Source organism: Trachurus trachurus (assembly GCF_905171665.1).
Source record: "Trachurus trachurus genome assembly, chromosome: 13".
Lineage (NCBI taxonomy): Eukaryota > Metazoa > Chordata > Actinopteri > Carangiformes > Carangidae > Trachurus > Trachurus trachurus.
Window position 1 is genome coordinate 40,477,758 of NC_139892.1, and position 11,693 is coordinate 40,489,450.

The 11,693-nt window shown below is 44.6% G+C and overlaps 1 protein-coding gene across 1 annotated transcript in view; it reads left to right on the forward strand.

Annotated features, from left to right (window-relative positions):
• LOC310996402 (protein NLRC3-like) overlaps positions 1-11,693 on the forward strand; it is a 260,542-nt gene that overhangs the window by 148,379 nt on the left and 100,470 nt on the right. The gene's annotated exons all lie outside the window — the stretch shown is intronic.

Sequence of the window (11,693 nt, forward strand, 5' to 3'; positions counted from 1 at the left end):
GCCTTCATCTGGGGGGGGGTCAAACTGACTGCACCGCTCTGCTCTCTGCACCAATTACACACACACACACACACACACACACACACACACACACACACACACACACACACACACACACACACACAGAAGACGGGTTCAGCAACACACACCACATCATACAACACAGAGATTTAAGCATCAGAGAGCGACAGTTTAACTAAACACACACACACTTACAATAGAGAGATATAAGTTAAGTTAGTGAGAGCAGAGGACAGTGTAGCTCAGTGTCTTGTTGGTTTAGGTAAGAGGTCTCTGTTCTGTTCTGTGCTGGGGGGTGAGGGGGGGGGGGGGGGGCTGATACAGTCAGCAAGGTCGTCACATGAGAACCATGTGCTGCTAAGGCCCCATTGTCCTGGATCCCAGTCTGTCAGAGAGAGCTGTCAGTGGATCAGTCGTCCACCACGCCGCTCATTACAGCTTCACTCACTCTCACTGTTTAGCCTAGCCTAGCTTAGCCTAGCCTAGCTTAGCTCATCTTATCAACCAGTGGTCTAGACTGGTGGATCCTGGATGTTTTCTGTGTATGAACACCAATGTGGGTGTCGAGTCTGTGTGATACTCAGATATACTCAGTGTATAGCCACTGGAAATGCTTTTATATGTCTGTATACCCACTACAACCTAAACCATCTAACTACAGTCTGTGTGACAGAGAACAGTGAAGCCACTACAACACATTAGACTCTACACCATTGGTCCAGATGCTCAGTGGCTGCAGGTTTGATCTGGTCTCTGGCTCCAGATGAGGAAACAACAGAAGCTGTTCCAGCTGTTTCTCCTGCCCCCAGTCTTTACGCTAAGATAAGCTAAGCTAAGCTAGGCTAGGCTAAGCTAGCCCATCCTGCCTGCAGCTCTTAAGTCTTAAACTTGTCGTACTGCCCCTTTAAATCTCAGCGAGGTTTCTGCTCCACAGTGAGAATTCATGTTAATGAAAATCTAATCAAGTGTTGGAATGTGACATAAAGCAGAGCACACGGAGCGTTTTCATTGGTCGAGCTCAGGGATAAAGGTAGACATGAGAACATCTGTACAGCTCACACTGTGAGGGAACATCTGGAAACATCTGGAGACACGACTCCTCAGAGTTTCATGTTTACGGCTCCAGCTCCACTTCAGTCAGGCTTTAGAAACCGTTAACAATGAGTTTGTTACTAATGAGCTCATTAACATATTTTATATCCATTAACGGGACAACAGTGACTTGTTTCCTGCCAAATAGTGAGACCGCACGCCTGTGTGTTTCCTCTGAACCCACTATTAGATCAGCCGGCTCATCAGACTGAAACAAATCGAATCACATCATTGATCACTCAGTCACAGTTCTGATTATGAACATGAGCTGCTTCCTGCCAAATAGTGAGTCTGCATCGCCGCGTCACAAAACTGTTTATTATGAACCAGAGCCGACAGGTGGACGGGAGCAGTCGTCATGGAGACGACATCAGCTCTTGTTAACATTTCTGTGTTTCCCACATTCTGTGGTATAAACTGTTTTCTTGTCTGTAACAACATCTCCGTCCTGGCCGAGGATCCTCCTCTGTCTCTCACCCCGAGCTGTGTGAGGGTCAGAGGTCAGAGGTCAGAGGTCAGAGGATGTTGTTGTGATGCTGTGTAAAGGCCTAAGAGACAAACTGTTGGTAAGAACGGGTGATACAGATAAAACTGCCTTTCCTTTAACAGGGTCAGGATACGCTGGTCCTTATCCCTAACTGTTGCTTCCTGTCACATCCTCAGCTTGACCTCTGACCTCACAGTTATTCCATTATGACAATGAGCTCGTGTGTAACAACGTTAGTCGACGCAGACAGAGGCACTTTGTGCAGCGCGTCGCCCCGAGGCTGCGGGACTCAGACCCTCGGCCCCTCGGCCCCCGTCAGGTCGGGGAGCGACAGAGAGCAAGAGCTTCGGGCCGACCGGCCGGCGGCGTGCAGAGACGCTTTATGTAACGTCCAGTCTGCAGCTGTTCAGCTCTCCGCTCGCTCAGCTTCACCACGGCAACCAGCCTGAGACCTGCAGGACTCGGGGGCGTCGGGTAGAGGACGCCTCAGGTAGAAACTCAGGTGCAGAGTCACAGCTGCACATTCTGAGTCATGAACTATAAACTGTTTTCTTGTCTGTAACAACGTGAGGGATCCCTCCTCTGTTGCTCACCCTGAGCTTTCTCCTGGTTTTCCCTGTTAAAGGGTTTCAATGGAGTTTTTCCTCAGTGGATGTGAGGGTCTAAGGGCAGAGGATGTTGTTATGATGGGATGTAAAGCCCTTTGAGACAAACTGGTGGTAAAAAAAAACGGGCTATACAAATAAAATGGCCTTGCCTTGCCTTGCAGTCGTCAGTGTCACTCACCTGTAGCTGCAGTCTGGGCTTGACACCGCCCACCGGAGCGCTGGCCGGTCGGAGGTCAGAGGTCACCGGAGCGCTGGCCGGTCGGAGGTCAGAGGTCACCGGAGCGCCGGTCAGAGGTCACCGGAGCGCTGGCCGGTCGGAGTTCTGCCGTAGCAGCAGAGGCAGATGTAACGTAAAGTTCCCGTAAAGTCCCAGAGGGCTGAGCGAGCGAGCGTGTGGGAGCGCGGCGCTCTGCTCCTCCGATCTGCAGCTCCGGCTCAGGGATGATTCAATTGGTCACATTACTCTGCATGGAGCCTATTAGTGTTCCCGGAAGAGAGGAGGGGGGAGAAGGAGGAGGGGAGGAGGAGGAGGGGGGGGCTGGGGGGCGAGGGGGACGAGGGGGGGGGGGCAACGACACCTTGTCACTGCTCATTCAAAGAGCTGCTTGTTGCTGGTTGGTGTCCTGCAGCTGCTGCCGGCAGACACCGACACACTGAGGGGGCGGGGCTTCACTCTGAGTGTGTGTGTGTGTGTGTGTGTGTGTGTGTGTGTGTGTGTGTGTGTGTGTGTGTGTGTGTGTGTGTGTGTGTGTGTGTGTGTGTGTGTGTGTGTGTGTGTGTGTGTGTGTGTGTGTGTGCGCGGCCTTGACAACAGTTCATCTGTCTGGCTGCGTGACAGTGACAGCAGGTCAAAGGTCATCGGTGCTCAGGGGTTTTGGTCATATTTCCCATGATTCACTCTGTTTCTTTCTGTCGTATTGATTCTACTTGTCACCGTGGTGATCTTCTTCCTCCTCCTCTGCAGCCGACAGGTGTGTTGTTGTTGTTGTTGTTGTTGTTGTTGTTGTTGTTGTTGTCGTTAGGCCACGCCCCCCCTGCTCGATGACATCATCACAGCTCCCTCCGTCAGGTGTGGCGAGCGAGCTCTGCTCCGGCGCCACCGTCAGGCCACGCGCTGCAACAGCCCAACCCCCCCCCCCCCCCTCTGCTTCATTCTGTCTCATTAGTCTGAAGAGTGAGAGGACAGAGGTCACCGCTGGACAACCCCCCCCTCCCCCTCAATCTGTGGTTTATTTATTTATTTATTTATTTTTCATCTGGTGTACTTTATTTCCTCCTGTGTATGTTCTAATGTCTCGTGTAAAGGTGGTGTTTCTGTTTCCTGTTGGTTTCAGACAAATAAACTTTATATTCTCTTCTATTCTCTCTCTCTCCTTCCCAACCTTTTCTGGCTCGTGACCCCGTTTCGACATCCACAGAGTACAAATACTACTGGTCTAAATTTACTCCGTTACAAGTAAAAGTAGCTCAGTCGACATGTTACTCCAGTAAGAGTAAAAAAGTACTTGCTTTTAAATGTACTGTAAGTCAAAGTCAGAGTCAGAGTAAATGTCTTATTGTCCACATCAATGAATGACTCTAATAGTTTGTAAATGAATGTAAGGAGCTTTTAACTCTTGTTAGTGAGAATGAACTCTTTGCTGCTCAGCTGCACTGATGTGCTGCTTTTAGGGGTTAGGGTTTCCTTCTCTGACAAACACAGCTTGTGTCCAATAGGAGTTTAGAAAAAGACCTGAAAGTAACCAGTACTTTTCAGCCGTACTACTAATTAACTCCAGTAAAAGTACTAATATTTGTCTTGGAAATGTATTCAAGTAGAGTAATAAGTACCAAAGAAATCTATTACTCAAGTAAAGTACAAATCCTCTGGATATGTACTCAAGTAAACAGTGGCGGCTGGTGGTCAAATTAGTTGGGTGGGCTAATAAATAAATGATACCCATTAAATGGTTAACACAGCTAAAAGTTAGGGTTATCCCATCTCACAAAAGTATAGCAACTAACTAGGCCTACACACTGCATTAAGTAGAAGGGTCTAGTCCAAAAAAAAAAAAAAAAAAACTTCACCTGGTTATCTCACACATACACACACAGTCTCTCTCTCTCTCTCACACACGCACGCACACACACACACACACACGACGATATTGCTCAATTAAAAAAAAAAAAAAAAAGACGATATGCAGCTCATATCAACGGCCTTTCTGGTCTGTTATCGCCATGTCATTAAGTCTGGTGCTCCCAGTGAGTTTAGAAACTAGATTCTCCACTTCGTTCATGTTAGCAAAGACAGTTTAGAACAGTAAAATAATGCTACCTGTGATGCTAGCGCCTAGTGCAGTAAAGTAGGCTAATGCTACCTGTGATGCTAGCGCCTAGTGCAGTAAAGTAGGCTAATGCTACCTGTGATGCTAGCGCCTAGTGCAGTAAAGTAGGCTAATGCTACCTGTGATGCTAGCGCCTAGTGCAGTAAAGTAGGCTAATGCTACCTGTGATGCTAGCGCCTAGCGCAGTAAAGTAGGCTAATGCTACCTGTGATGCTAGCGCCTAGCGCAGTAAAGTAGGCTAATGCTACCTGTGATGCTAGCGCCTAGCGCAGTAAAGTAGGCTAATGCTACCTGTGATGCTAGCGCCTAGCGCAGTAAAGTAGGCTAATGCTACCTGTGATGCTAGCGCCTAGCGCAGTAAAGTATGCTAATGCTACCTGTGATGCTAGTACCTAGCGCAGTAGAGTATGCTAATGCTACCTGTGATGCTAGCGCCTAGCGCAGTAAGCTAGGCTAATGCTACCTGTGATGCTAGCGCCTAGCGCAGTAAAGTAGGCTAATGCTACCTGTGATGCTAGCACCTAGCGCAGTAAGCTAGGCTAATGCTACCTGTGATGCTAGCGCCTAGCGCAGTAAAGTAATGCTACCTGTGATGCTAGCGACTAGCGCCACTGTTTCTGTCTTCTCCCTCCCACAACAACACAACTTTTCCTCCGGTTCCTGTCATTGGTCTGAAAACAGCGGTGTTGGGCTAAATGAAATTAGCCCCAATGACAAGTGAACCAAGGGGGCGGGACATAACGCCTGTCAATCATTGACCCTGCGTCAGCCCGCTGCTGATTGGTCAGAACCGCTCGGCCTGTGGGCTGAATGAAATTAGCCCCAACAGTCGGTCAATGGCGAGGGCGGGACATGGCACCTGTCAATCATCCACAGTCGGAAAATGAATGAGAGCAGACTCGGTGAGCTGGGGCTGATTAAAATTAGCCCATTTAGAGATATCCTGTGTTTTTCTTGAAACTATTTAATATTGTTGCCAGTGTAACAGTTGTCTGCGTTGTGTTGTTTAGTTGCAAGAAGGACCGACACTCTCTTAGCTTCAGGACCGGACTTTTATTGCCTGGACAATGATACGGAAATGACTGGTCAGCTCACGGTCAAGCACAGCACTCGTTCGGCACAGCATGGGCTCAATCCTCGCATACTGGCCTTATTTGTGTACATCATTAATCAAAAATAAATATATAAACAGTATGTACCTGGACAATGATACGGAAATGACTGGTCAGCTCACGGTCAAGCACAGCACTCGCTAGCACAGCTTTATGGAGGAAAATTAGCAAGTTAGCTTAGCCTTCGAGCTAAGGTCGCTAGTTATAACCATTACACAAAATAAACCCTCTGTAACACATATAGTTACATGTAAAACTGTCGCCAGCTTCCTGAACATAATATCATTATAACTGCATTATTACATTACATTGTTTACACAGTTTCAGTGGGCTATAACGCTGGGCTTTGTGTAACAAACCTACCATGGGCTCAATCCTCGCATACTGGCACTGTGTTTACGTCACAGCCCATATTTATGTGCTGAGGGGAGCCCTGCTAACCAGTGAGCGTCCGTGATACATGAATAAAGATAAATATGATTGGCTGTCACTGTGGAAGTGGAATCAACACCAAAACTCTGTTACACCAGTTCCGATTTTACTAAGACTTAGAACAATCTTTTGTATGTTATTTAGAGAATATAATATAGGCTATAATATTTTTTCCTCATCTTTTGTTGTGTAATGCAGGGAGGGCTTAGCCCCACTAGCCCATTGATACCAGTCACTGCAAGTAAATTTACTCTGTTACTGTCCACCACTGTTCATTTTGCAGGATGTATGAGGTATTCTGAGGTATTCTGAAGTTTGGGTGTGTGGTTTGGTGAAGTGTGTTCAGTATTTTGGATAAAACCAGGCTAGTTTGTAAAATTGTGTTTTAGCAATTGGAGAAAAAAAAAACCTGTAATAAGTTCTGCTGCTCAGTGGTCAGTAGAACCAACACACACACACTTCAGACATTTCAGAGAAAACCAACAGGAAGAAGACGGCGACTCCGCCTCCAAGGTGACGTGTGATGGATGTATGAGGGGTGCAAACATGCATTTACAAAAAAGCATAAATGTTACCCTCAAAGGTCACATTTAAAGAAACACACACACTACTTCCTAACTCCATTCACTACATAAATCCAACATTACAATGTGTCTTTGGTGCAACACCCAGTGCTCAGTCTGTACATGAACCCGAGGGTCTAGTCGACTTAGAGCCCAAACTCTGATTTAACAGTTTGACAGACTGAGGGACAGAAGAGTTCCTCAGCCTGTTCAGTCTCTAAACCTTCTGTTTGATGGCAGAAGCTGATATTCCTCCAATAACACGTGAGAGAGGTCAGATGAGATATTACTTGCAAGAGACAACATTCTTTTAGTGTATGCTGCTTGAAAATGTGACTCCAAAGTTTGACCCACAATCTTTGAACAGATATGTAGCAGTCTGGTTAGTTTGGTTTTAAGTTGGACAGACAAACAACTAAACCAGGCACTAATTCCGTACTGCATAACACTCTGCACTATAGACTGAAAAAATAATAACAGGATGTGTTTGTTTGCTCCAAATGACCTCAATCTTCTCAAAAAATAAATACGTTGTTGTACCTTGCAACAAATAAAGTCTACATGTAGCCTACACTCCAGGACAAGGTAGCGTCCACGTAGATACCCAGATATTTATAGGAGGAAACTTGTTCAATCTCTTGTTACAGTAAAAACTTGTTTACCCTCAAAAACCTGGGAGTTACTGTAAATCAGATTCTATTTCTACATAGTTAATTAGTCAGGAGGTTGACTGGTTCTCTTACAGTAGCTCAGCTGTTAATGTTTAACACAACATAGGAATTAAGCTCAGAGCCGTCCGTTATCTCAATGGCACTGACTATGCACTTTTATATACATATATAACCCCCCATACACACACACACACACACACACACACACACACACACACACACACACACACACACACACACACACACACACACACACACACACACACACACACACATTAAATGTATTTTATGTTGGTAATGTTTCTATTTTATTGGTGATGTGTGTCAGTCTTGTTGTGTGTTTGTTTTTGCAAAACAAATATTCTTGGTAAGATATTTGAGTTTTTGCAGTGTATGTGACAAATAAACTCTGAACTGAACTGAAGCATGAATACATCGTAAAACATGAAATGGTCAATATCATACATCAAGTCAACCTACATTATCTATCAATGAAATAATGAATCTGAGTCATGTGGCCCTCAGTTTCAGAAACACTAACCCTAACCCCAGACTTAGGGATGTCACCATTACTTGTTTTCACAATTAATCGTGGTATTAAACACCACAATTAAATGATCGTAAAGATTCCTAAATACCGTCACTTTCTGAAAAAGATTATGTTGGAATTATATCTGCAGATGTGGCGCCAAGGTAAAGGAAAATGCACAGATACTACTGGTCCATTTATCTAACGTTACACTGAATTAGTAGGAATTTAAATGTTAGTGTCATTTGTATTGTGAAAAAAATGATTAAAATAACCTTAAACATTTGATAAAGATGACAATTAATGACTTAAATATTTCAAACACTTCCCCCGGGGGATTAATAACTGGTCCTATATTAAGAGATTAGTAATGTCATTATATTTGGACTACATTTGATTTTACACATTCATGGTGTTGTGAAATTCATTGATGCATAATAATCGTGATAATTGTAATGATTATTTCTCTGATAGTAATCATACCAAGAAAATCTATAATCGTGACATCCCTATAGCTCAGATAGAAGCAGCTGAAACATCTGGAGCAGTTTAACAACAACAACAACTGTTTTCTATTCTATCCCGAAGCAGCAGCTGCAGTTCCTCTCATCGCCACTAGAGGGAGTCGTCTGCAGAGACTCTACATGTTTACAGCCTGCTACAGAACTGACCACCACTTCCTGTTTATACTTTACTCACCACTTGTGTGGCGGTCGACGACAAGCTGCACAAAGACACAACATTCTTTATACAACTGGTAGTACTTATAAGTACTACAGTACTTATGGCCAAATTTCATATATCCACAAAAAAAAAGGACAGAATCAAAACTCAGCCTGGATCATTTCACACAGGAAATTCTCCAATATGCAACTACAATAAAAGACATAAACATTTTTTTTAAAAAGCAATGAAAACGAACTGTATTTTTGAAAGATTCAACATAGCCTCTTTAAGAACGTTTTACTAGGTAAATGTATTCCTCATCATCTGGCAATGTTTATTTTTATTTATTTTTAATGTCATTATTTGTACTGTCATTGTCATTTTTGTTTCCTTTTCTCATTCTCCCCCTGTCTGCTTTGTCCACCTCTATCTCTCTGTATAATGCATAATGTCAACATATGCAATGTTATGTGCTTAGATAATTCTGTTATGGTTATCTCACGTCAATAAAGCACAAAAAAAAAGGATATTGAAGTCTCAGCTTGTCATATTTGGATTAGTCTACTACAGTTAGGGGGGCGGAGTCAGACACCGCTCAGATAAAATGATAAATAATAATAAATAATCAGAATCAATGAGATGTATTCAGTATTTTTGAATCTTATATTTATTTCAGTCGGTTCAAACGTTTCCATACCAACAGGGATTAAAACAACACAACATCTTTACAGGTGCCCAAAAATAGATTTCACTGACCTTTTTATATTTGGCAACTTACAATCTCTGCTAAAACAATATAGACTATATTATATTTTATTTTATTCATGAAAAAATACATCCTTCATACGTACAGTAGTTTCTTCAACATGCTACAACTTAAAAACACTGTTACAGGTGACGGAGCAGACACACGACGTCACCATGGAGACGTCACCATGGAGACCACGGATCTGTCTGTGTCTGCTCCATGGAGACGAGTCTGACTATTAAACATGTTTATCTTACACAACTAGTTCAACATCTTCAAAGGACAGGAAGGTTAGCTTAGCCTAGCGTAGCTTAGCGTAGCCTAGCCTAGCTTAGCCTAGCGTAGCTTAGCCTAGCCTAGCTTAGCGTAGCCTAGCCTAGCTTAGCTTAGCATACAGGCGGATAGGGACAGCTAGCTGCCTCTCCATTGGTCAACACCTGGGAAACTGAAGCTGCGTGGGACAAACACAGACAGACGGATGGACAGAGGGACAGAGAGATGGAAAGACTGATAGACAGAGAGATGGATGGACAGATAGACTGACAGACTGATGGACAGAGAGACAGACAGAGGGACAGAAAGAGAGACAGACAGACAATAGGACAGACAGAAAGAGAGACTGATGGACTGATAGACAGAGAGATGGATGGACAGAGGGACAGAAAGACAGATAGAAGGACAGACAGCTTCACAGGGGCTGGTGGCTGTCTCCCTGCCTTATGTCTTGATGCTAAGCTAACTAGGCTAACTGCGTCCGGGCCAATCACAGTCTGAGCTGATCTGACGGGCCAATCACAGTCTGAGCTGACGGGCCAATCACAGTCTGAGCTGACGGGCCAATCACAGTCTGAGCTGATCTGACGGGCCAATCACAGTCTGAGCTGATCTGACGGGCCAATCACAGTCTGAGCTGACGGGCCAATCACAGCCTGATCTGACGGGCCAATCACAGTCTGAGCTGACGGGCCAATCACAGCCAGTGGTTTCCATGACGCTAGTACTTGTTAATATTGTTATAATCTACACTAGGATCTATGACTACGCTGCTGCAGGTGGGAGGAGCCACGGGAGGAGAGGAGGTCACGTGACCAGACAGGTGGGAGGAGCCACGGGAGGAGAGGAGGTCACGTGACCAGACAGGTGGGAGGAGCCACGAACACATCACGGACTCTGAGCGGAATAGGATGAATCTCCTTGTTGTTTCCAACTACTTCCTGGTAGAAAACCAGCATGAGAACAATAGTGACGGACGAGAGTTTCACTATATTTATCAAATTTTTCATGTCACTATATCACCGTTTAGACTAATCTGATGTTTGTAAAGTTATAAAACCAATGATTGGACAAACATTACTATTTATGTGTGCACATTTTTGTAATTAGTCATGGTTATCATAGATTAGCCGGGCTAACGGTTAGCTACCTGTTTAACTTTAAAGCAGATATCAGCTTCACGGCCGTTTCGGCTAATGCTGCGTTCAAGGCAGGCTTTTGAAACCGTAAGTTACAGCTTCAAGTCACAACTACGACTTGGTAGCGTTCCAGGTAACCCGTAGCTCGTGTTTTTACCATCCTGTTGTCTGTGAAAGTTCCCTATAACGGCCACTCGTAACTTCCGACCCGTGAACTCGTACCAGATCGAACTGGTATGACTTCACAGGAAGGAAAAACACAAAGTACGAGTTTCTTTGAACGCACCATGAGTTAGCAGCCCCCGCCCTTGTCAGGCATCAATTGGTCCTCGTGCTACGTCACCACATTCACGCGCATCCCTTGGCTGCACACACAGCCCTTCATGCCGTTCTCTCTCCTCATTGGATAACACTTGTATCCCACAAGGAAAATTTTCTCCTCGGGTTACAGCAGAGCAGAGTGACGGAGAGACTCGTGTTTAGGCTGAAATACTTCATGTAAGTGATTGCTGACGGAAAATAGGACTATTTAGGACTTATATTAACAAAAACATTCCACTGATATCTGCTTTAATAACTCAGTGACTCAATAAACGCTCTATGAAAAAATATTTTCTCCAGCGGATATCTGAGTTCCAACATGACTGAGCTAACTGGAGTAGTTTCATGTCGTGTCCCACAACGGGAGGGTTTTAACAGCTGACGTCCTGCTGGTAGCTTAGCTACCGACGTTAGCTTAGCTGCTGTTATCTTAGCTGCTGTTAGCTTAGCTGCTGCCGTTAGCTTAGCTACCGTTAGCTTAGCTGCTGCAGTTAGCTTAGCTACTGCTGATGCTACTAGACACCGTGATTCCCCCAAACTGAATAAATACAACACATAGCAACACAAAACACACACACAGAAATAGTAATGTTTCTTCAATCATTTCAGATTTGTCTAAACGGTGATAGGGCCTGAAAAATATGATATATAGCTAAACTCTCGTTCGTTACTATTGATCTCATTCACATTACGTGCTGGTTTTC